General features: G+C 40.5%; 1 protein-coding gene across 1 annotated transcript in view; it reads right to left on the reverse strand.

The window, feature by feature from the left end:
* Nucleotides 1-18,255, reverse strand: part of ISLR2 (immunoglobulin superfamily containing leucine rich repeat 2) — a 66,079-nt gene extending 47,824 nt beyond the window's left edge. Inside the window, exon 1 of the mRNA XM_040413707.1 lies at nt 17,958-18,255. The gene's annotated coding sequence lies outside the window, so the exon portion shown is untranslated. The remainder of the gene's footprint in view (nt 1-17,957) is intronic.
* Nucleotides 18,256-26,448: the final 8,193 nt, after the last annotated feature.

The following is a 26,448-nucleotide window of genomic DNA, read 5'->3' on the forward strand; positions in this document are numbered from 1 at the left end:
AAAAGTGGACACAGTCCCTTTAACAGGCGAGGATTTCTATTTTAGTTTGACACATATTTTGGGCCAGATTTTAAATTTACATTTTTTTTTTTTTTTTATTACACCCAAAGAAAACCTTTAAGGATAGGGAATGTAAAAAGGTCCAACAGTTATGACACGACAGGTGATAAGTGTCTGATTGATGGGGGTCTGACTGCTGGGACCCCCATGATCAAGGGAACGTGGTCTTAAGACCCTTGTGTACATAGATTGGTGGTAATGTAAATGAATGTCTCAGGACCCATTTTTTCATGATCAGTGGGTGTTCCAGCAGTCAGACCCCAGCAATCTGATATTTATCACCTATCCTGTAGATAGGCAATAGGTCATTATGGTAGGACAACCCTTTTAATTATAATGTAGATTATGTACAATATAAGGAGGTTAAGATTTGGTAAATTTCATGCCAGACATTTATGCTTAAAGGGTTAAGGGTTATTGTATTGTGATTGTCCATATTGCCTCCTTTCCATCACATTATACACAGCACGTATCCGTGGTTATTACCACTGTGTAATCCAGCAGTGGTGGCCGTGCTTACACACTATAGGGAAAGGCTGGAAGTGTGCATAGGCCAACACCTTTACCTATAGTGTGCAAGCATGGCCACCGCGGCTGGATTGCAAAGTGGTGAAAACTATGGATACGTGCTGTGTATAATGTAATGGAAAAGAGTCAATATGGGCAATCACAATACATTAGTAAGTACCAATTGCTGAAGTGAGACAAACCCTTTAATTCCTTTAAGTGTGCTACAGGGTTAGGCATAAATGTCTTGGTGTGTGCATTGCGTGTTTCCTATGTGTGATTGGTGTGTGCTAAATATGTTCTATGTATAAGTTTCTTGTGTGCCACATGTGTCCAATGCGTGATTGGTGTGCGCTGCATATGTCTTGTTTCTGATTGACTTACGTGCAGGATATCCATATATGTGTAAATTATGCCACATGTATGTTTGTGCATTTTGCTGTGAATGTCTGCCATCATACTCCATCTTTAATATTTTTGTTATCACTGTAAGTGCTCATGAACACGACCATTAAATGTTTTGCAGTCTGCAAATTGCAGATCCGCAAAACATGGATACCGGGTGTGTGCATTCTACATTATGCGGAACAAAACAGCTGGCCTCTAATAGAACAGTCCTATCCTTGTCTGTAATGCTGACAATAATAGGACATGTTCTATCATTTTGCAGAACGGCCATGCGGACATACAGACATGGAATGCACACAGAGTCATTTATTTTTATTTTTTTGAGGCCCCATTGAAGTGAAGTGAACGGTACAGACATGGGAAAAAAATAAGTAAGTGTGCAGGAGCCCTAAGGTGGGCCCCCAGAATCAGTTACACTGGTGGGCCCTAGGTACCCCAGTCGACACTGCAGACAATAGTCACCATTACCCTAAACAGAAACTGCTCTGGACAGAAACCGTTATCCATTGTTCTCACAGCCAGAGAGTCTCAGCTGGCCTAGAAAACCCTTAGGTCCACATTTTTGCATTTGATTTAAACAAAATGATCTTATCTCGCCTCTAGACATCACCTAGCTGTTGTAAATAGCGTCTGACTGTAACTATGATTATCGGCTGATTAAATGTCCTACAATGTTAGATCCATGTCAATATCGTATATAATATTTATATAAAAATATGTAATATACCAATATTTACCTGTATAAAAGCCACTTGTCCACACACTCAATCAATCACACTCCAACCTCTCCTCCATGGCCAAGACCAAAAAGCTGTCTAAGGACATCAGGGACAAAATTGTAGCCCTGCACAAGGCTGGGATGTGCTGCAGGACAATAGGCAAGCAGCTTGGTAAGAAGGCAACAACTGTTGGCACACTTATTATCAAATGGAAGAAACACAAGATGACTGTCAATCTTCCTCAGTCTGGGGCTCTATGCAAGATCTCACCTCGTGGGGTAAGGATGATTCTGAGAAAGGTCAGTAATCAGTCCAGAACTTCACAGGAGGACCTGGTCAATGAATTGAAGAGACCTGGGACCACAGTCTCAAAGATTACCAATAGTAACACACTACGCCATCATGGATTAAAATCCTGCAGGGCTTGTAAGGTCCCCCTGCTCATGCCAGCACATGTCCAGGCCCATTTGAAGTTCGCCAATGACCATCTGGATGATCCAGAAGAGGTATGGGAGAAGTTCATGTGGTCAGATGAGACCAAAATAGAACTTTTTGGTATCAACTCCACTTGCTGTGTTTGGAAGAAGAAGAAGGACGAGTACAACCCTAAGAACACCGTCCCAACTGTGAAGCATGGGGGTAGAAACATTATACTTTGGGGGTGCTTCTCTGCAAAAAGGACAGGATGACTGCTCCGTATTGAAGGGAGGATGAGGCCATGTTTCATGAGATTTTGCCCAACAACCACCTTCTGTCAGCAACAGCATTGAAGATGGGTCCTGACTGGGTCTTCCAGAATGTCAATGACCTGAAACACCCAGCCAGGGCAACTAAGGAGTTGCTTTATAAGAAGCATTTCAAGGTCCAGGAGTGGCCTAGCCAGTCTCCAGACCTGAACCCAATCGAAAATCTTTGGAAGGAACTAAAATTCAATGTAGCATAGCGACAGCCCTGAAACCTGAAAGATCTGGAGAAGATCTGTATGGAGGAGTGGGTCAAAATCCCTGCTGCTGTTTGTGCAAACTTGGTCAAGAACTACAGGAAACTTCTGACCTCTGTAATTGCAAACAAAGGTTTCTGTACAAAATATTAAGTTCTGTTTTTCTATTGATCATATACCGTATTTTTCGCTTTATAAGATGCACCCGATGATAAGACGCACCCCAGGTTTAAGAGGAGGAAAATAAGAAAAAAATATTTTTCATCAGTCCTCATATCAAATCCTCAGATCAGACCCCCATAAATATCAAGACATCAGATCAGGCCCCCATATCAGGACATCACATTTGACACCCTTATTAGGACATCACATCAGCCCTTCATGTCAGACTCCCATCAGACCTCAGATCAGCCCACCTTGCCAGACCCTTTTCAGACCTTAGATCAGCCCACCTTGTCAGACCCCCATCAGATATCAAATCAGCCCACCTTGTCAGACCCCCATCAGACCTCAGATTAGCCCACCTTGTCAGACCCTCTTCAGACTTTCAGATTAGCCCACCTTGTCAGACCCTCTTCAGACCTCAGATCAGCCCACCTTCTCAGACCGCCATCAGACTTCAAATCAGATTAAAATAAAAAACTACTCTTACCTATCCTGCACCGCGGCTCCTGTTCACCTCCGGCAGAAGTAACGCTCCCCGTCTTCCCGGCCTGCGCTGCTCTGTCACCTGACTGTGTACAGTGTCGCGTTCATGACAGTGAAGCGCCGGCCCCAGGAATGAAGACTGGGAGGGTGAGTATTATAAGCGCTTGTGGCGCTTTGCTCCCCGCACCTAATGGATACTAGTGAGCGCTTCCATATGAATGAGCTCACTAGTATTCGCTTTATAAGACACACGGCCATTTCCCCCCCACTTTTGAGGGGAAAAAGTGCGTCTTATAAAGCGAAAAATACGGTACTTATTTCATGAATTAAAATGCAAATAAATTATTTAAAAATCATACAATATGATTTTCTGGATTATTTTTTTTTTTGATTCGGTCTCTCAGAGTGTATCTACGATAAAAATTACAGACCTCTCCATTCTTTGTAGGTAGTATCAAATACTTATTTTGCCCACTGTATAAATATATATAATGTGTGTGTTCGGGTGTATATAACTTTTATCTGAAGGCTGTAGTCCACTTAATACTGTGCACAAGTTAGGGTGTTACAGGCAATGTATAAAATGCGTAATGCATTTAGGCAAAGTATGAAATGCCTGAAAAGTCTTTTATATATTTTGTCTGGGCATTGTATAAAATGCCTAGGCAATATATAGAATGACTAGTATTCTTTACGCAAAGTATGGAATGTTAACAAGTATTAAATGTTAAGAATCCTTTATTAATGTGAAAACATGAAAGAAAAGAAATGCTAAATAAATTACACTTGTTGTTATAAAATAGTAGAAGAGCCGAACTTTCTTACTTAAAATCAAAAGAAAGAGACCAGTATTGCCCTCACTTGAGGAATAACATTATATTTATGTATGGGCAATTCATTGTGCTAATACTGATTGACCTTTCTGATGTCATGGTGGTGATTTTATGGAGCGGTCTCTGTATGGTGCCAAGTGATTTTATGACACTGTCCCTGTGCGATGACCTCTGTAAGGGAGTATTTTATACTTTGCTAGTTTGCCCGACACCCTCTGGAAGGGAGTATTTTATACTTTGCCGGTTTGCCCAATGATGATCTTTGAAAGGAATATTTTATACTTTGCCCATTTGCCTTTAGGCATCATATAGAATTCCTAGAAAATGTGTGAAATATTAAGCGTTTCATAATTTGCCTGAATACTTTAGGCATACTATAGAATGCCTAGGCATATTATACAATGCCTGATTTCACACATTGTCTGTACCATATACAGTATAGGAAGAAAGCTGTCAATCATCTGGGGGGAGTGGGGAAAGTTGCAGCTCATGATTATTGAGACTCCAGTGCTTGGCTCATGCTGGAGCTTCTAAACAGAAATTTAAAAAAACTACCGAGCCAAAAAAAGGAAATGCCTCAGCATTAAGGCAAGACTGAGAACCATTTGTTCCTTATATTTATAAGAGGAGGTGAGAGCTTCATTTACATGCTGCAATCATCTCCTTTGTAGGGAGACAAGGGATCGCTCGTCTTCAAAAAGATTTATTTTTCTGGGATGCAGATTCCGATTTATATAACACAATCTGCTGTGCAGAATGATTTAGCTACTGGCATGAATGACGCTTTCCCCCAGTGAACTTGTATTTGCTTGGCGAACGGTGGTACATTTACATAGACAAATGGGAATAGTTCCAAAAGAAATATTTAAGAATGTAAAAGGTCTTCTACTGTACTTATGGCTGGCCAAGCAGACATTTGTAGGAATGTTCCTTCATGATCACGTCACAGTGGAAATTAATGAGGAATAGTGTTAAGCGAACCCGAACTGCAAAGTTCGGGTCCATACCGAACTTTGCGAGTTCGGGTACCCGAACCTGAACTTTGCAGCAAAAGTTCGAGTTCGAGTTCGGTGTTCAGGCATTTAATAAAGCTGGTTGAAATCAACAAGCTTTTAAGCTGTGGGCACTTAGAAGCCATCACAGCCATGCCTTGTAATGGCATGGCTGTGATTGGCCGGTGCATCATGTGACCCAGCCTCTATACAAGCTGGATCATGTGTAGCACCACCCATCAGCGTTGAGTAGTGCTGGCACAGGAAGCAAGCAGCTGAAGTGAGGGAGAGTGTTAGGAAATCCATCTGGAAATGTATTCTGTGGGTCACCTATAGTGATTTTTTGTGGGTGCAATACACCAGCTTTGCACCCCTGACACAGAAATATAATAATTAATCTAGCTGTTAATTCTGTAGGTCACCTATAGTGATTTTTTTGTGGGTGCAATGTACCATCTTTGCACCCCTGACACAGAAATATAATAATTAATCTAGCTGTTAATTCTGTAGGTCACCTATAGTGATTTTTTTGTGGGTGCAATGTACCATCTTTGCACCCCTGACACAGAAATATAATAATTCATCTGGCTGTTAATTCTGTGGGTGACCTATAGCGATTTTTTGTGGGTTCAATGCACCATCTTTGTACCCCCGACACAAAAATATAATAGTTAATCTGTCAGTTAGTGCAGTGGGAGACATATACCCATTTTTGGTGTGAGATACACGTGCACTTTATACGTGACAGGAGAATGAATATAGTTAATCTGTCTGTTAGTTCGGTGGGTGACATATACACTTTTTTGGTGTGAGGTACACCTGCGCTGCATATGTGACAGGGAAATTAATATAGTTAATCCATTTTAGATCGGTGGGTGACATATTCACATTTTTGGTGTGAGGTACACTTGTACTGCATACGTGCTCAGTAGACAAGTATACCGGCCGAACCCAGCCATAGTTATACTCCAGCGCACTTTCTCTTTGCGTTCTCTTTTCCATTTTCCAATGTTTTCGGGCCAAATTTATAAATAAAAAAATAAAAATAAAGGAAAAATAAAATTAAAATAAAGTGTTGGCTACCTCCTCCTCCTCCACCGCCGCTTCCACCTACACCACCACGTCCACCGCCTCCTCAACTTCCTACTCCACTTCTGCCTCTTAGTTCAAGATTATTAATTTTTAATTGTTTTTCTACTCTATGTTATTTTAAGTAATTTCCCTATGCATATTTGTTTGCAGGGGAATTGTCCTGCTCTTACCCCCATTTTGCTTCTTTTTGCAGCCCTCTAGCCATTACTACAAACATTTTACAACCATTTTAGTGCACCAAAGTTCGCGTCCCCATTGACTTCAATGGGGTTTTGGTTCGGGTTCCAGTTTGGGTCAAGTTCAGGTCCCGAACCCGAACTTTAACCCGAAGTTTGCCCGAACCCGGCGAAACCAAACATCCAGGGGGGCGCTCATCCCTAATGAGGAGCACCAATTAATATTCATATAGTCAATTAGTAGTCATTATGGGCTTAGATATGTATTTCCATATCTGGAGCAGTTACGTTGTTAGCTGATTTCTGTATTGCTTTTTCTTTTTTCATTGATATCCTGCTTGTGGAACTGTAAGTTCAGAGTTCAGTGTTGATTTTCTGTGAGTAATGTTTTCTCCCTCCCCATCTTTTGTCTAAGGCTACATGAACATGTGTGGCAGAGCTGCAGATTCTGTCAAAAATAAAGGACAAAATACCTCTGCATGGAGTTGTATTTCATCCAGCAAAGTGCCAGTACTCACAGCAAAACTTGACGGACCCTGTTGTAGTAAATGGAATCTGTCTTGCGCTGGGGGTGTCCGGTATATGCTGGATTTAGCGATTGTGCTATTGTGTTCCTAATACCAGAACAGAATACTGTCATCTAGGTGCAAATGTGCACCTAGCATAAGTGTTTTAGGCTGTGTCTGTACCTCCTCCTCTTTTGTTGACATGGCAGTGCTAGGTGTTATTTTGGGGGAAAATCCAGCTTAGGCCAGCTCCACATATATCAGTGTCCGGTCAGGTATTTTAGGCTGGGAGACGGACACAACTGATATATGGGAACTGCATTATAGTGCACAGATCTGTCATTTATACACTGATATCGCCGGACAGAAAACTATGGGATCAGTTCTGACTCAGTTCCCCTCAGGTGTTTTCTGCTTCACACCGCAGGTGGACTGAGCCGAATAGCAGTACAAATGTGTAGGGGGCCTTAGAAGTTTTTATCTGGGATATAGCCTGTTAGTGTGCGACATCAACCTGCTCTGACCAAATAAAAAGGAGTAATGTATAACTACAGAACACATAGAGTTATAGTTGTAGTCTGTAACCTTGGAGCATCATCTCCATTGACACAACGGTCTGCATAGGAACTGTATGCACAAATGGTGGGATATTTCTAATAAAAACTGTTAGTAAACTTGTTCTGTATTTATGTTAGATTCATTTAAGCAAATTTGTACAAAGACTTTAGCTATATACAGTATATAATCATATACTGCTCAAAAAAATAAAGGGAACACTAAAACAACGCACTGTAACTCCAAGTCAATCACACTTCTGTGAAATCAAACTGTCCACTTAGGAAGCAACACTGAGTGACAATCAATTTCACATGCTGTTGTGAAAATGGGATAGACAACAGGTGGAAATTATAGGCAATTAGCAAGACACCCCCAATAAAGGAGTGGTTCTGCAGGTGGTCATCACAGACCACTTCTCAGTTCCTATGCTTCCTGGCTGATGTTTTGGTCACTTTTGAATGCTGGCGGTGCTTTCACTCTAGTGGTAGCATGAGACGGAGTCTACAACCCACACAAGTGGCTCAGGTAGTGCAGCTTATCCAGGATGGCACATCAATGCGAGCTGTGGCAAGAAGGTTTGCTGTGTCTGTCAGCGTAGTGTCCAGAGCATGGAGGCGCTACCAGGAGACAGGCCAGTTCATCGGGAGACGTGGAGGAGGCCGTAGGAGGGCAACAACCCAGCAGCAGGACCGCTACCTCCGCCTTTGTGCAAGGAGGAACAGGAGGAGCACTGCCAGAGCCCTGCAAAATGACCTCCAGCAGGCCACAAATGTGCATGTGTCTACTCAAACGGTCAGAAACAGACTCCATGAGGGTGATATGAGGGCCCGATGTCCACAGGTGGGGGTTGTGCTTACAGCCCAACACCGTGCAGGACGTTTGGCATTTGCCAGAGAACACCAAGATTGGCAAATTCACCACTGGCGCCCTGTGCTCTTCACAGATGAAAGCAGGTTCACACTGAGCACATGTGACAGACGTGACAGAGTCTTGAGACGCCGTGGAGAACGTTCTGCTGCCTGCAACATACTCCAGCATGACCGGTTTGGCATTGGGTCAGTAATGGTGTGGGGTGGCATTTCTTTGGAGGGCCGCACAGCCCTCCATGTGCTCGCCAGAGGTAGCCTGACTGCCATTAGGTACCGAGATGAGATCCTCAGACCCCTTGTGAGACCATATGCTGGTGCGGTTGGCCCTGGGTTCCTCCTAATGCAAGACAATGCTAGACCTCATGTGGCTGGAGTGTATCAGCAGTTCCTGCAAGACGAAGGCATTGATGCTATGGACTGGCCCCCCCGTTCCCCAGACCTGAATCCAATTGAGCACATCTGGGACATCATGTCTCGCTCTATCCACCAACGTCACGTTGCACCACAGACTGTCCAGAAGTTGGCAGATGCTTTAGTCCAGGTCTGGGAGGAGATCCCTCAGGAGACCGTCCGCCACCTCATCAGGAGCATGCACAGGCATTGTAGGGAGGTCATACAGGCACGTGGAGGCCACACACACTACTGAGCCTCATTTTGACTTGTTTTAAGGACATTACATCAAAGTTGGATCAGCCTGTAGTGTGTTTTTCCACTTTAATTTTGAGGGTGACTCCAAATCCAGACCTCTATGGGTTGAAAAATTTGATTTCCATTTTTTTATTTTTGTGTGATTTTGTTGTCAGCACATTCAACTATGTAAAGAACAAAGTATTTCAGAAGAATATTTAATTAATTCAGATCTAGGATGTGTTATTTTTGTGTTCCCTTTATTTTTTTGAGCAGTGTATATTGTGCCGAGATCAATAGATTTTTCTGGGTGGTGTGCATTCGCAGAACAATCTTTACGTGAAACACTCTTTCTATTAATCACAAGAAAAAAAGTGCTAATCCTCAAAATGGGATCTTTTCTTATCTCTACCTACAATTGTAGCAATAATGGTGATTGTTAAAGAAGAAATTCTAAGCAGCTCAGATATATTTCTCCCCTCACAATGGAGGAAGTGATTATCTTGTCCTCTTAACACTGTGATAAATGATATAATCTTGCGTCTGGAGAAAAGCAGCACAGTGTAAAAAACAGACTATAGCACATATGGAAATGCATGTCTACAGTATGTCAGGATAATATCTACAACCCCTTTACAGATTCCTCCCAAGAAGTAGGATCCAATTATGAAGTCAACAATGTAAATGTTAATTCACTCATCAACAACAGATCACTTTTGCTCATCGTGAATGGAATTGATTTGCTGTGATAGATTTTTTTGCCTTATTTTTTAATGCAGACTGCTCGGGTTGGCTGACCGTAGTCAATTGAAGCTTATGTTATAGTTAGAGCATGCTAAAATTTGAAAATTTTTCCCTCTAATGTCTGGGGCCAGCTTTATATTAAAGCAGTATGGAGGAAATTCATTATTCCCTGTGCCTGTTTTTGGTGTAGAAAGGTCACAAATCCACTGCTTTTGTGACTTTCAGTACCATTGCTGCTGACATTTTACCCCACCCTCAACAATTTTTCAAAAAGGGGGCATGGCAGGGGAAAAACTGTGGTCGGGGTCATCAGCCCTGGCTCATTTATCCTTATTTATGGCAGCAACTGAGTAAATAATTACTGAAACCTACAGCAGCTCTGGTTTGTGATTTGACCTGATAAAGAGAACCTTCTGAGCAAGGTACCCCTATGAAGACTACTTTTTTGGCAGAGCGATCACTTGATATAATAGCTGACTTCTTCCACCCCTACTCCACTTGTGTGAGGATCCGGAGATATGCAGCAGCCTTATACATGGTCTTCATATTGTTGTGCCTACTGCACAACCATAATTGTGTTTCCCTATATTGAACACTGGGACGTACTACACCAGGAACACTGGTTTTCTCCAGAGGTTTCATTCCAGCACATGGACTGCCAGAAGAACCATGTAATTTATGACAAGGACTGCACCTCCTCATAAATTTCTCCGGCAGCACAGGCATCATCAAGTCTTGATGAATCAGGGACTTGGTGTACCAACATCTTGTATTACATACTTTATTGACTTTTGGGGATCCATAAGCAGCCCAGACACAATAGATTAATATAGGTAGATTTGGAATGGGGTCTCCTGACTGTCCCCCAGATATCAAGAGCTGGGGAAATGCAGATCAGGCGTATTAAAATTCAACATGTTGAATCATTCAGTTTAACGAAAATATAAGCAACTGGCAGAAGCACCTGTCAGCTGCTCATCTCTTTATCCCCACTGAAATAATCATGCATGCTTAGCCAAATTTAGCCTGCATGTTTATAGGAAGGTAGGTGGAGATAGCCGCTTTGCCGACAGCTGTATTAAGTGCATGGACATCTTTAGGTTCTGCATGAATCTTTGGTCTAGCGTCACTTATGGAAATTTTTGATGAATAGTCATTCATCTGAGTCTTACTTTACTATGGCACAAAGAATACCTCAGCAAGTAATGTGTAAGGGGTCCTATCTTTTAGGCTATGTCTGGAACATGGTCGCCATTTTGAAAGCTGCCATATTGGATCAAGGTCAAATTTTTCCAATGGGAAGGGGGTCATGTAGCATATCAAAGATCAGAATTTTCTCAGAAATCGATTGCCACAATCAGATTTGCAATATCTCTTGTGGTTGAAAAGTTATCAACACAGAAAGTTGCAAGGACAACCAGGAACGTTCCTTGTGATGCACAGCTATTTGACGTGTTCAATGTGTTGTCCCTGGTGCTGAACAGAGATGATAACTTTTCAACCACAAGAGATATTGCAAATCTGACTGTGGCAATCAATTTCTGAGAAAATGCTGGTCTTCTTTGATATGTGACATGACCCCTTCCATTGGAAAAATGTGCCCTTGATCCAATATGGTGGCTTTCAAGATGGCTGCCATGTTCCAGACATAGTCTAAAAGATAGGACCCCTCACCCATTACTTGCTGGAGTATTCAGATATTTCATTTTCCCTTTTGTTTCTGAAATAAAAGGGTATCCTGAGACTTTTGACCCTATAGATGTTACTTTATTACCTACCACCACCAAAACATTGTTGCAGACAAAGGAAACCACTTTATGGTGACTATTTTACCAAATGGCAGTGATCTTTATAGTAGGATAATGTGCCCTATTCATGGATGGTCTAAGGAACATGAGAAAAGAGTTCAAGGTATTGGCATGGCCTCCAGATTTTCCACATATGAATCCAATCGAGCATCTCTGAAAAGAGCTGGAAAATCAAGTTTGATCTATAAAAGCCCCACTTAAGGTCTTAGGCCCAGCATAGAGAGGCCGATCCCCTCATACACATGCATGAAGCTGCTTGGCTCAGCCTAGCGAGCATGTGCTCTCAGTAGGAAGAAGGGAGGGAGCAGCTGCCAGTCAGTGTTGGCAGCAGCATATGTCCCTGAAAACAAAACGACTGGGCAGTTGAAATCTAACTGCCCAATCCCTATCTGAAGAGTTGGGAGGCCCCTGGACACATTAGATTGTCATCCAGTCCAGCTGGAATTAGCAGGCTCATTTGACATACATTGAATGTGAATAGCCAGATAACGCAGACATCTTCAGAAGTCTTGTGGAGTTCATGCTTCAAAAAAACAGCTGTTTTTATGTACAAAGAAAACTCACACAATTGTAGGTTTTGATAGATGGATAGATAGATAGATAGATAGATAGATAGATAGATAGATAGATAGATAGAGCAGCACAGCTCCAGGTTGGTGGGTGGTATCACTCCAGGACCCAAGGCCAATGTCCTGCTAACAATACTCCAAAGCAAATAAGGCAGCACTCCAAATCTATGGTAAAAAATATGAGATTCCTTTTATTCACCCATGCAAGGCTTCAGCCCTGCTCAATAGGCCCTAAGCAGGGCTGAAGATTTCCTGGGTGAATAAAAGGAATCTCATATTTGTTCAACACTGAATTTGCAGTGTTGCCTCATTTCTTTTCGAATAAAAAGATAGATAGATAGATAGATAGATAGATAGATAGATAGATAGATAGATATTAGATACAGATATTAGATAGATATTAGAGATATATAGATATTAGATAGAAAGATAGACAGATATTAGATAGATAGATAGATAGATAGATAGATAGATAGATAGATAATTAGAGTTAGATAATTAGAGATAGATAGATAGATAGATAGATAGATAGATAGATAGATAGATAGATATGAGATAGATAGATAGATAGATAGATAGATAGATAGATATGAGATAGATAGATAGATAGATAGATAGATAGATAGATAGATAGATAGATAGATATTAGAGATAAATAGACATTAGATAGATAGATAGATAGATAGATAGATAGATAGATAGATAGATAGATACTGTAGATAGATAGATAGATAGATAGATAGATAGATAGATAGATAATAGATAGATAGATAGATAGATAGATAGATATTAGATACAGATATTAGATAGATATTAGAGATATATAGATATTAGATAGAAAGATAGACAGATATTAGATAGATAGATAGATAGATAGATAGATAATTAGAGTTAGATAATTAGAGATAGCTAGATAGATAGATAGATAGATAGATAGATAGATATGAGATAGATAGATAGATAGATAGATAGATAGATAGATAGATATGAGATAGATAGATAGATAGATATGAGATAGATAGATAGATAGATAGATAGATAGATAGATAGATAGATAGATAGATAGATATTAGAGATAAATAGACATTAGATAGATAGATAGATAGATAGATAGATAGATAGATAGATAGATAGATACTGTAGATAGATAGATGACAGACAGAGATAGATAGATAGATAGATAGATAGATAGATAGATAGATAGATATGAGATAGATAGATAGATAGATAGATAGATAGATAGATAGATAGATAGATATGAGATAGAAAGATAGATAGATATGAGATAGAAAGATAGATATTAGAGATAAATAGACATTAGATAGATAATTCGAGATAGCTAGGTTACATAGAGCTATACCCCCAGTAAGGGTCACTCTGCAATGTGTCATTTCACATAAATTCCTTGTGTAAATAGACATCAATAATATGTATAAAAGTTCATGATTTCAGGAACCTGCATACCCACAACATAGCCTGAGTACATGTGAAAGCCATTGGGGCACCTCTGCTGGTTACATCACCACATGGTCACTGACATTGAGGAAGCAGCAGGCATGCACTTCAGTGGCATTCTCCAGCCTTGGAGAAGACAGCTCAGGACAACAGGTGCCTGTAGAATGTGTGCATTCATGAGAACAATGGCAGCCCCCCCCCCCCGCATCCAGTGCTAATCCCTCCATGCTACAGAGAGCAGGCACACTGTCACCTAGAGAAGTGTCTCTATTATCTGTTCCAGGATGACTGCAGCTTATCAGCCGTGTAATCACTGTGCATCTAATGGAGGGACAAGCAGGGCTCCCTGCAGAGCATCTCACCTTACATAATCTCGACTGGAACTTCCACATCAAAGCCCAATGTTCTGCTATAACACCATGCAATATGACACTGTATCTGAAAAACAATGTCCATTATCTACCTACCTATCTACCTACCTACCTATATCTTATACTATCTATATATTTATCTCATATCTATCTATTCATACAATGACTAATATCTGTCTATCAATCTCTATTCTATCTATCTAACGATCAATTTGTATTATATCTATTTATCTATCAATCTGTATATTATCTATCATCTAATATATATATATATCAAAAAAATCTATCCATTTATATAATGACTAATATCTATTTATGTATGTATCTATCTATCTATCTATTATCTATCTGTCTATCTGTTTATCTATCTTTCTATCTATCCATTTATTTCATGAAGTATTGAAAACTAGACATTTTGCCGGCTGTTTCATGTATTATATTCAGTAAGGAACCGTTTCTTGTGCGTTTTCCTGCTGGACCCGCTTGTTTACCGGAGGAGAAATGTATATGCATTTCTTCCTATTCTTTCTGTCTGTGTCTAGTCTGCACCGTTATGTTATACATTTAACCAGTATATAATAAATACTATATTCACAAAACAATGCAATTATAAAAGATTCAAAATAGAATAAAAAAGAAGGATTATTAAATGAATAGTAAAATAATGTGATCTGCAGCTGCCACAACTGTACATTGATTTGCCATGTTTAAAAGCAGAATTGAATAAATCTGGCAAATATCTAAATTATTTAAAACATCTATAATTAAAATGAATCTATAGGTAAATGAATAAATAATAATGCAGGTTTCATGATTGTGTTCGTGGATATAAATTAGGGATAACAACAGAGGGAGAACAAATACTTTTCCAGAACCATTTGATGGCGTTGTTCCTATAATGAAAGAAAAAGATATATAATATATATTCAAGTTTGATTTGTAAAGGGAGTTTTTATGTTGTTTAGGGTAAAATGTAATTATTTAAGGACGTCCTTTGCAATGTAAATTTTCATATAATAAAGCAAATAAAAGAAAAATCTATAGCTATAATTTTTGTTTTATTTTATTTATTCATTCGTATTTCTATCACAATAACTATTATCGGTCTATTATGTATCCTCTATTGTATATCTGTTATTTATGAATGTATGTTGAATACATGTTTTACATATTCCTTTCTATGATATATATATATATATATATATATATATATATATATATTCATCTATTTGTTGCATTTAGTATTTATCCACCTCTTCTGATGCAGCATTTCTCTATAGGGCTTGTATGAGTTCAGTGTGCATTATGGCATTGTCCTCTGTGACCTTGGCACACGTTCTACACGTTCAAGACTTGAAGATTTCAATTCACTGGTTGCCATCTTACAAAACTCCCAACCCACGCCCAAAACACACACATTAGGACCACCACCACCATCATCATCATGTGGTTTGTTTCACACTTTATTGTTTTCCATTTTCTATTTTACTTGTATACAGTAGATCTCCCTTTGCTGTGCCCCTCACCATTAGGACAATTTATACTATATATATATATATATATATAGATGTGTAAACACTACACATTATTTCCTCCCATTCATCTCAATCAGTCTGAATGTCCCTTTGCCCTCTTTTAATCCACAATCCATTAGTCCAGCGCCCATATTTGCTCCCCTCTCTCCTCCGGTTGATTTAATTTCCACATTCCTCTTTTCATGTAACCTGCAAATGTCACTTCAGTAATGACTTTCCCTCCTTCCCTAGAGAACACACACTGGTGCCCACATCTCCATTCTCCAATTGAAGAAACATAAAGCAAACCCTTTAAAAGTTGACACCCTGCCTGAGGCTAGCAAGAAAATGTGCTGTTCTCCTAATCCTTCCTCTTCTTCTTCTTAACTCTGCTCCTCAGCTCTGCATCATTCATGCTGCCTGTGTCCTGTCCCAGTCATTTGCTAAATTAACCTTAAATGCTGCAGCCACAAAGAGAACAGGGTGGGGGGGAGACAGCTTCAGCCAGTCCTGCTCTGAATGGCCCAGTGGTCTCATGCTGAGAGGGCAGAAAGAAACTAATGCAGACATGCAAGGGAATTATACATGCATTAAACATACACTGGGCGAACAGAGGAGCAGAGGGGGAGGAAGGGGGCACACAAACTACAGAGGGATAATCGAGGATATTTGTATAAAAGGTTAGATGAAGGATTGATAGCTAGAGTAAGACACGTGCATGCATTTTATTAACACACTCATATATATTCATACATAGATACATGCAGTCCGTATGTAGGGGTGTATGTGTGGGTCGGATAATACATGACATGGATGGAGATTTGCACTTCATAGATCAATGGATAGATATGGACATATACAGGTATACACATTCATACATAGATACATGCAGCCCATTTGTATGTAGGGGTACAAGTATGAGACTGATAACATGGTATGGGCATGTGCACATGCATTCATAGATCGATGGACAGATATAGACATATACATAATCATGCATGTATGTAGGGGTACATGTGCGAGTCTGATAATGTATTATATGGACATGTGCACGTGCATTCATAGATCAATGGACAGATATGGACCTATAGACACATACACGACCATACACAAATATATGTAGTCCATATGTATGTAGGGGTAGATGTGTGGGTCTGATAATACATGATATTGACATATAGACATATACATATTCATACATAGATATATGCAGTCCATATGTATGTAGGGGTACAAGTATGAGTCTGGTAATGTATGATATAGACATGTGCTCAAGCATTCATAGATCAATGGACAGATATGGACATACAGACATATACACATCTATCCATAGATACATGTAGTCCATATATGTAGGGGTACAAGTATAAATCTGATAATACGTGATATGGATATATAGACATATACACATCTATACATAGAGATACATGTAGTCCATATCTGTAGGTGTACAAGTATGAGTCTGATAATACATGATATGGATATATAGACATATACACATCTATACATAGAAATATATGTAGTCCATATCTGTAGGTGTACAAGTATGAGTCTGATAATACATAATATGGATATATAGTCATATACACATCTATACATAGAGATACATGTAGTCCATATCTGTAGGGGTACAAGTATGAGTCTGATAATACATGATATGGATATATAGACATATACACATCTATACATAGAGATATATGTAGTCCATATCTGTAGGTGTACAAGTATGAGTCTGATAATACATAATATGGATATATAGACATATACACATCTATACATAGAGATACATGTAGTCCATATCTGTAGGGGTACAAGTATGAGTCTGATAATACATGATATGGATATATAGACATATACACATCTATACATAGAGATACATGTAGTCCATATCTGTAGGGGTACAAGTATGAGTCTGATAATACATGATATGGATATATAGACATATACACATCTATACATAGATACATGTAGTCCATATCTGTAGGTGTACAAGTATGAGTCTGATAATACATGATAGGGACATATAGCCATAAGCACATTCATCCATATAGTATGCATATATTGACAGGCACATTCATCTAGTTCTACAGATACAAATGTAACCAGACATACAGCATGCACACAGGCATACATACAGTACTTACAGACGTACGGACACATCCACATGATATAAGTCATCTGCATCCTACATTCTACGTGTAAGTGCAGCCGGCCATAAAGGCAGGCAGGGTCCCCTCCTGGGGGAGGCATAAAGCGGCACAGGCTCATTGAATTCATCAGGAGCTGTCCGCGGTGCTGCCATCAATTCTCGCTGATTAATTCGCAGCCACTTGAAGGAGTACATCGCTGCAGCCTCAACGTGTTGCTTTTGTTTGAAGCTAGAGGCTAGATAAGGATCAGAGGCTGCCCCTGCAATCCCCCCACAGGCCCCCTCCAGCCTGCTGTACCTATAGACACATATATGAATGCAGCATGCCAGTGCTCTGCAGGCTCCCTCTATGAAGCTGCATTCATCCCTGGACCCACTGACAATGCTCTGTTCCTAGAAAGCAGACACTTACCTCCTGTCTGTGCCTCCAGGGTGTGTGTCCGGGCTCCAGTATCACAGGTATCCAAAGTTTACAACTTGACAGGACAGGAGTAGCAAGGATGAGGGGTTACATGGGCAGCAGGTGTTTGGGCACGGAGGAAACAACTAGGGTTTTGTGGGTTTTCTCAGCTTCCCATCAGAAAACTGCACTATGGTTAGTCCACTCCCACACCCCACCCCGACTAGTGGAGATGGTGAGTGGGCTAAAGCTGCAGGAAGCCCCCTCAGCAAAGAAGATGAAACATTAATGACACCAGGGATGCATGTGCCTGAGGACCCCTCCCCTGTTATGCCCCTCTCTTCTCCCCTTCCAGGTTCACAGCCCCGGCAGGGTAACTGAATGGAAATGTCTCCAAGCCAGAAGATCGGGGATTGATGCCAGACACACACCTAGATGTATCTGTCAGGAGAGCTCCTGGATTTAATGGGTTAACTCCCCATAATTCTAGCCCCCTTATTCATCATTTCTTCCAGGAAGCCATATTAATAATTGATTTTGTAACCAGAGTTTAATTTCTCGACAGCTTAGAATACTCTAGAGACCAGGAAAATAGGCAGCAGTGTAATAAGGGTGTGGGTATGAATATACATAGGCAACTCCCCTAGCCCTCCACCCCTGCCTGCCATCTCTCTGGGTGGAAGAAATGTGTGTCCAGATCAGCTATGTACTAAAAGACTCATCTCCTAAATCAAGGGATCAATCAACCGGAGCTATGCATTGTCAAGTGGGGCACATGTTGGTGTTTGTAGTGCTGACATTTCGCCACTGTAATAAATCTGAAATGTTGTAGACAAACAACATGGCATCCGGAATGAGGTCTTTATGTCTTATATATATTTTTTTACAATAATGCATCAGGCTAATTCTGCTATAATCATCATCATCATCATCATCATCATCATCATCATCATGAAAGTAGGGAGAAAACTGTGCTCATCAGGCAACATGTGTGGATGTTTGTTGTACAGGCTTTGTTCTAGTGTGTGTTCTATGCAAGCCACTTTGTATGGGAAGCCATACAGCCTATGCTATCTGTACAGGCGGTGGTATATACCGTACAGGCTGTGCTGTACAGGCTGTGCTATACAGTTTGTGTTATAAAGACTACAGGCAGTGATATACAGGCTAACCAGTGAGGTTTACACTATACAGGTGGTGCTGCAAAGCTTTACAGCACATTCTATGTCATTCAGTGGAAGCCACAATAGCTCTGCTATACATTGATGTATGAAGGCCATACTGTACTGTCTATGCTATGCAGACTGTGATGTACATGTGTATCGATATCTAGTCACGTTTTCCATTGTATGCCGCGTGGGCTGGTTGCCGGATACTTGTGGTTTGAACGGGTTTACTGTGTTGGTATCTCCTCTCTGTTCAGTAAGGCAGGGGTTAATTGCTCTTGTGCGCTGTGTGCCTTGTAAGGGTTAATTCCTTTTTCTGTTCGTGTGCACCTGTGTGACTATTGCGCTCCTTTCACGCTGCCGCATTGGTTCCCGTGGTCTGTGTCAGAGTTGGATTTGTTTCCTGAGTGCTACGGCCTGTCTAGGCTTTGCATTCATGTCATGTCTTCTCAGTTGTGCCATGTTTTGCCTTGATCCGTTTGAAATTTCTCGATGTCCTTGTCATAGTAATTGCCCTAGTCCGTACAGCGTTTCAGCCTGCCTGAGCGTCCTTGTGCATGTTCTGCATTGTCTGCTGTGTCTGAACATTGACCAGTTCCTGAAATCCTTCTTGCCTAGTCTGTTATGTCTGAACCATGTTTCAGTTCCTGACATCCATCTTGCCAAGTCTGCTATGTCTGTACGAGTCCTAGTTCCAGTAGTCTGTTCATGTAGTCCATGTCTCCTAGTGCATTAAGTCTGTGTTTGGGTTCCTGATCTGTCCGTCTGCCAGTGCTGTGTCTTGTCTGCTGCCTGCATTTGTGTTTGCTTTGGATTTGCCTGTGCTCTGGTTCTGTATAATGCCATGTCTGTCTTCCTGGTGTTTTGCACCAGAGTTCCTGAGTCTGAGGGTCTGCTGCCAAGTGCACCCGAACCATCCCAGGAGGTAGTGGTCTGGTCGCTAACCCGCAGCGAAGTCCACATCCCTGTATAGCGGTTAAAGGATGAATACCAGGGATGCGCCAGAATAACGCCCTTAGGATTTGGCCCAACATCAAACCTGTTACAGGGATCAGTGGTTCTACAACCATTGTCCGTAACTACGATCGGTAACAACATGTATAGGATCTGCTGGACATAGGAATATGAAAATGTCATAAAACTATACCTTGGGTTAAAGAGGCTCTAATTATAACTTTCAGGTAAAAGTGGGATCCGTTATTCAGATTAAGCTGTTTAGATTTATATGGTAAGGCCCTGCCTTAAAGATTGTATGGTAAGGTCAGTTTTCACCAGCAGGATTTCCATCTAGGCCGGAAATGAAACAATCCCAAATACATTTGGATAATTGGAAAGGAAAACTGACATTGACACCACTATGAATCATTCAATTTCCTCATTCTCATCGCAGCTGAAGAGCCTGAGGTTCACTAAGTGTTTCTTAATATTAGTAAGCCAAGTACTCACCGCTCAAAAAAAGATATCAAAGTACCGGTACCCCAATATATCATACCAGGGGGGAAATTTATCATTCCCCCTACATCTCTTTTAGCATTAAAAAGTCACAGAACCCAGGGTCTGTGATGATTTAAATGCCATTGTGACTTTTTTTTTTTTTTTGTAACTGGTATTTTTACGCCACCCTCGCCAGTTTCCTAAAAGGGGTTGTGGTAAAGGTGCAGTGTGTGAGGGGCCATCGACCCCAGAACGTTTATCATTGTTTACGCCAGAATCTACGGCACCTCCGAGATCAGCGTTCCTTTAATAAAGTCATAGGTACAAACATTTGGCCAAATCTATTCTACAAGAAATTTACCAAAAGATTCTAATTTTGGCAAATCTGAAACTTTTTTGATCTGTCCTGCACAAATTTCTTAAAATGGTAGCCTCCATTTTTACAGGTCAGAAAACTGGAAATATCGCATCTGCTACCCCCAAAAAAAGGATAATTTGTGAACAATTTTCAATGTAAAAAAAAAATCTAACAGGCTGTTTATTACCATCAGTTTACCCATAACCACACGTGTCACTGTCACTGTGACATTACTAATGCTATCTTGGTGTATAACAGCTTGAAAGGGGTTGGATACAGCCCTAGGAGACCTCAGAGTGTCATACATAACTTTTCAGAGCAAGCTGAGCACTTTCTATTTGAGTCAAATTTATTCATCTAATCAGACAGCCGACTCAACTGAATCGTACCTAAATGAATTTTAGGAAAAAGCATATATGACATATGCTAAAAATTTTTTTGCAAATATAATAATGAAATTGGTTCAATAAAGTGTTCAACATTGAGCTGATTTTCATATTAGATATATTACTCCAATCATAGTCATTTGATTCACAACTAAACTGTTGTTTTAGACACACATCTGGTAGCCCCTGGTTCATTTTGGTGGGGAGCTGCTCCACTGTAGTGTGTCGGCCCGCCCTCGCGCACCTTCATAGTCAACGTTCACCTCTCATATCAGTGGCACAGTTTCCACGCCTCTTATTCGCAATGGTACCATTGGTCCACTCACCATACAGTTTCACAGCAGCAGCACGAGAACAGTTCGCAGACTGCGCAGTTTCAGAAATACTGCCACCCTTGGCCAAAAAGCCAATAAACATCCCTTTTTGCAACTCTGATAAATCTCCCCTTTTACCCATGACGGCAATGAGGGATATGTGTGCAGACAGCCTATCACACACCTTATATGCCCACCTACAGCTCACGACACATGACTTCCTTCATGCACCACTCGCTGCCGACATGGAAGGTAGGAAGGGGTCCTAATAATGTGACTCCACCATGTATGTACACCCTAGTGACTATCATATAAAATTTCAAAATTAATTTTGCTTGCACATGTTTTTCTCTCTTTGCCGCATGATTTGCAGCTTTACTATGCCCTGGTATGTCTATTACTTTATGTCCAGTTTACTACTGATTTAGGCTACATGCACACAACAGTGAACACGGGTGTTTTCAAATCCATTGCAGTCTATGGAGCTATTCACATGGGCGTTTTTTTTTTTTGTGAATAGCGGCCGTCAAAAAATAGGATATGTCCTATTTTTGGCTGTTTCTACGGCCAGACGGACCCCATTGGAATCAATGGGACTGTTTTTAATGGCCACCTAGACAGGAGTGCACCCATCTAACAGCCTTTAAAGACGGGTACACTAGTTTAATATGGTCTTTTAGGGGTAAAAAAAAAAAATCACCTCTTACACTTGCATGCGCCAAGGCATTTTATTTTGCAAAAAAAAAAAGAAACATGACAGCTGAGGACCACGATGGGTCCACTGTGGGGGACATTATGGACCACTATGGGTGACATTATTACTGCTGGGGCCACTGTGAGGGACATTATTACTGTCAGGGCCAATATAGGGGATATTATGGGCCACTATGGGGGACCATATTACTGCTGGGGCCACTATAGGGGACATTATTACTGCTGGGGCCACTATGGGGGACACTATTATGGACATTATTACTACTGGGGCAACTCTGGGGGACATTATTACTTCTGGGGGACATTATTACTTCTGGGGGACATTATTACTTCTGGGGGACATTATTACTTCTGGGGGACATTATGCATACTGAGGGCACAGCAGGGGTTGGGATTTTATAAAAAAAAAAAGCTAATGAAATCCATCCATTTTTCATGTCCACTTATAACAGCCATGAAAAAATGGATGCAAAACGGCCCTCAAAAATGAACAGACGGCCAGAAAATGGATGCACACATGGTTGAAAATGGCTCTGAAGATCTGACAGTGTGTCTGTTCTTAATGGCTGTTTATAGTGTGCATGCAGCCTTAAAATATTGCAGCTCATGATGCTCATGCAAGACGCTCCTCTTCTTTTTATCATCTATCACTTGTGAGGGCTTGTATGAATGCGTTACCCTGATGTGCACGCTGTGTATGTGAGTGTGCCTGATATCTACTCTCTCATGCAGAAAATAAGCAGATCCGCAAACTGTCTGCTCCCCTCTCAGCTCTGGGGATCTGAGACCGAACAATGTGATATATAATTCCTTCCTTTTCACACCTGAATAATCTAGTGCAGAATAAATGGGAATGTGGTAGCGCTAGCAAGGGATTTACGAGGTGATGAGAGTATCAGGCAAACAGGTAGGATGATGAAGAGAGAACAGGTTGGAGAGATAGAGATATTCTGAGGTAATAAGCACATTGTTATATAACAGAGTGAGGAATGACATGACAACATGGGGGTGATGGATGTGTAGGGAGGGAAGATAACATCCACATTCATGTGTAAGGGCCATTTACACAGGCTGATGCACAGGGCAATGATTGAGAATGAACCGTTTGTTCTTGATCATTGCCCAGTCGTTCCACTGCATTTTTATGCGGCAATCATCCCTTCTGTATAGGGATGAACAATTGTTACTACGATCATTCATCCTTGTACAGATTCACTGTTGGTCAGCAGCACATCCCTGTTTACAGAGGGACACGTGTTTGCTAAATGAAAACTGTGATCACCCAACAAAGGAGCCCTAAGGCTCTGTTCACACTGTCCTCATGGCTTCTATTGATGGATAGGACTAGGACATGTCCATTTTTTAACCAATCCCACTAACCTATAACTATTTTTTTTTTATCAGTTTAAAGATCTTGGGCCTTAAAGCTTAAAGCGGTTGTCCCTTCTGAGACAATGGGGGCATATTGCTAGGATATGCCCCCATTGTCTGATAGGTGCGGGTCCCATCGCTGGGACCTGCACCTATATCGAGAACGGAGCCCCAAAAGTGGTGGAGGGCACAGTGCGCACGTGCAGCCGCCCTCCACTCATTTCTATGGGGTCACCAAAAATAGCTGAGCCCTATTTCCGTCGGGCCCATAGAAGTGAATGGGAGTGGTGGCCTGTCATAGGCAGTGCGCTCCCATTCACTTCTATGTGGAGAGCGCTTGGCGGTGGTCTGACCGGAGTCCTTCAGCCGCCACTTTGCCCGCTCTGTTCTTGATATAGGGTCACACCGCTGGGACCCGCACCTATCAGACATTGGGGGCATATCCTAGCGAAATGCCCCCATTGTTTCAGATGAGACAACCCTCTTAAGCCCTAAAACAGGCTGCTTAGAAAGGGGTTAACTGTTTTGAGGGGATGGGAGGCACAGCAATTCAGCCATTTTTTGTGTGTTTTTAGTACATTTATTCCATTCACTATGTGCAGTGAATAGCATGGGTCGGCATGATTTTGACGATACCAAGCATGTATATCTTTTTTTACGTTTTACTACTTTTGCACAAAAATAGCATATTCCATGTGACATGAGTCATTTTTTTTATAGAACCCTTTTGAAGGACATATAAATTATCGATTGACATTTATCATTTTTTATGGTTGGATAAAAAAAAGAAATTCTGCTGCTGCTTTTTGCATTCTTTTACCTTGTTCACTGTGCAGTTTAATTAACATGTTAACTTTGTTACAGGGATTATTAGGATTATGGCAATACCTACAGTATATGTGTATTTAAAAAAAAAAAAAAAGTAAAACCACTTTTTATGGAAAAAACTGTGTTATAATTTTCAATATGAATATTTTTTTTCTATATAATAAAAGTTTACATTTTTTTTTTATTCCACTAGAAGACTTCACAATGCGATCTCCTGATTAATGATATAATAATGCTTTGGCATACTCAATATTCCAAAGCACCATTGCCTGGCAGTAATAATAATTTGATTAAAATCTATTAGGCCAAGCCTTTGGCATATAGCCATGGCATCCCTGGGATCTTTCTTAGGACTACATTCATTGTGTTGTGGGGTGCTGATGAGGTGATAGAGGTAGTCCTCTCCCTCTGTCTACCCACCTAGATGCTGCAGTGGCTATTGATTTAAAGGGGTAAACAACCAAGCTCAAAGTAATCTTTAATCCCAACTGTTATTAATGGTGCAGCTCTTGTGCCCATGTTATCCACTGGATGTAACTCTATATCCATTTGCGTCAATGCACTTGTCGATCGGACGTATAGTTACATCCACCTGCTGAAAGGAGATTAAAGCGTAATAGAAATCTGCAGGCAAAAAGCAGAAGTGTCAAAAGAGGCAAAACAAGGCATGATTTGGAGAGAACATAAGCGTACATTCACACTTCTGCCTTCTGCGTCGGTACCTATTTTTTAAAAAGTTGAAAAGGAACTTGGAAAGCCCCTTTCATATCAGTAAAATATTACGTGGGAATGATCTGATCTAGAATGATTTGTTACACACTGAGGGGGAGATTCGCTAAGTGAAAGGTGCCAAAATTGTCCCACAAAGAGGAAAGAGGAAAAAAAAATAGGAAGTCATGAACTTGAAACATACTCGGAATTTTGAAAATCATGGCATGTTCTGGGTTATTTTAGACCATTTTTGCCTACAACTGTACTGAACAAAGCACAAGGCACCCGCATGTTCTGTCCTTTCACCTGCTATTAGGGTAACTGCACACAATGTGCATTGTGCACGTTTTTCTGCATATATTTATTATGTGCAGAATAACCGCAGTGTAATATAGTACCTGCAAAGTGTATCAGATTAGACAAACCTCATGCTCACTTTGCCGTGTGCAAATTGACATGCGAATTTAGAAATCTGCAGCATGTCAATTGTTTGTGCAATTTTTTGTGTGGACTTCGCCCTTTTCAATGGAAGGGTGAGATCTGCAGAAAATCTGCATCAAGTATGGGTACCTGCACATGCAGATTTAAAAACAGATAATCTGCACAGTTTTTCATGCTGATTTCAGTGCATTTCCACATCAGATCCGCACCAAAGAATGTAAAAAATCACACCAACAGAACAATGACATCACTTAATTTATGTAGTAATCAATAATGTACCAAATATATAGCTAGAAATGTTATGATTTAAAGTTATAAATTACATGCTAAATTAGTGAAGCGATATTACTACTCTCCCCTCGGAAGAAGCAACGGCTAAACACATGTCAGGGGTCCCATTCATTTGGTCTGTATGGCTATATGATACAGTTTTTCTTTGATTTGCTGGCAATAGGGATTTTCTCCTTGAATGTAAATTTTTATATACCTCTATCCTATAAATTGCTAACATTTACTTTGAATTCTTACTTTGTAATCATGGACATACTTTATTATCATGTATTACATTGTAGCCATCATTTACATTTGTGGTTTACTATTTATCTGACCAGTCTGTAATGTCTTAATAATTATTGATTATGGGATCCTTTTATTATATGTGATATATGTTTGAAACCAGTATTAAATAAAGCTTCATATTTTATTATGTTACTAAACCGTGTGGTGGAGTTTATAGGTGATTTTTCTAGCTGAGCTTTTTCCACTAGGTATATACTATTT

The sequence above is a fragment of the Bufo bufo genome, chromosome 1, assembly GCF_905171765.1.
Source record: "Bufo bufo chromosome 1, aBufBuf1.1, whole genome shotgun sequence".
Taxonomy (NCBI): Eukaryota; Metazoa; Chordata; class Amphibia; order Anura; family Bufonidae; genus Bufo; species Bufo bufo.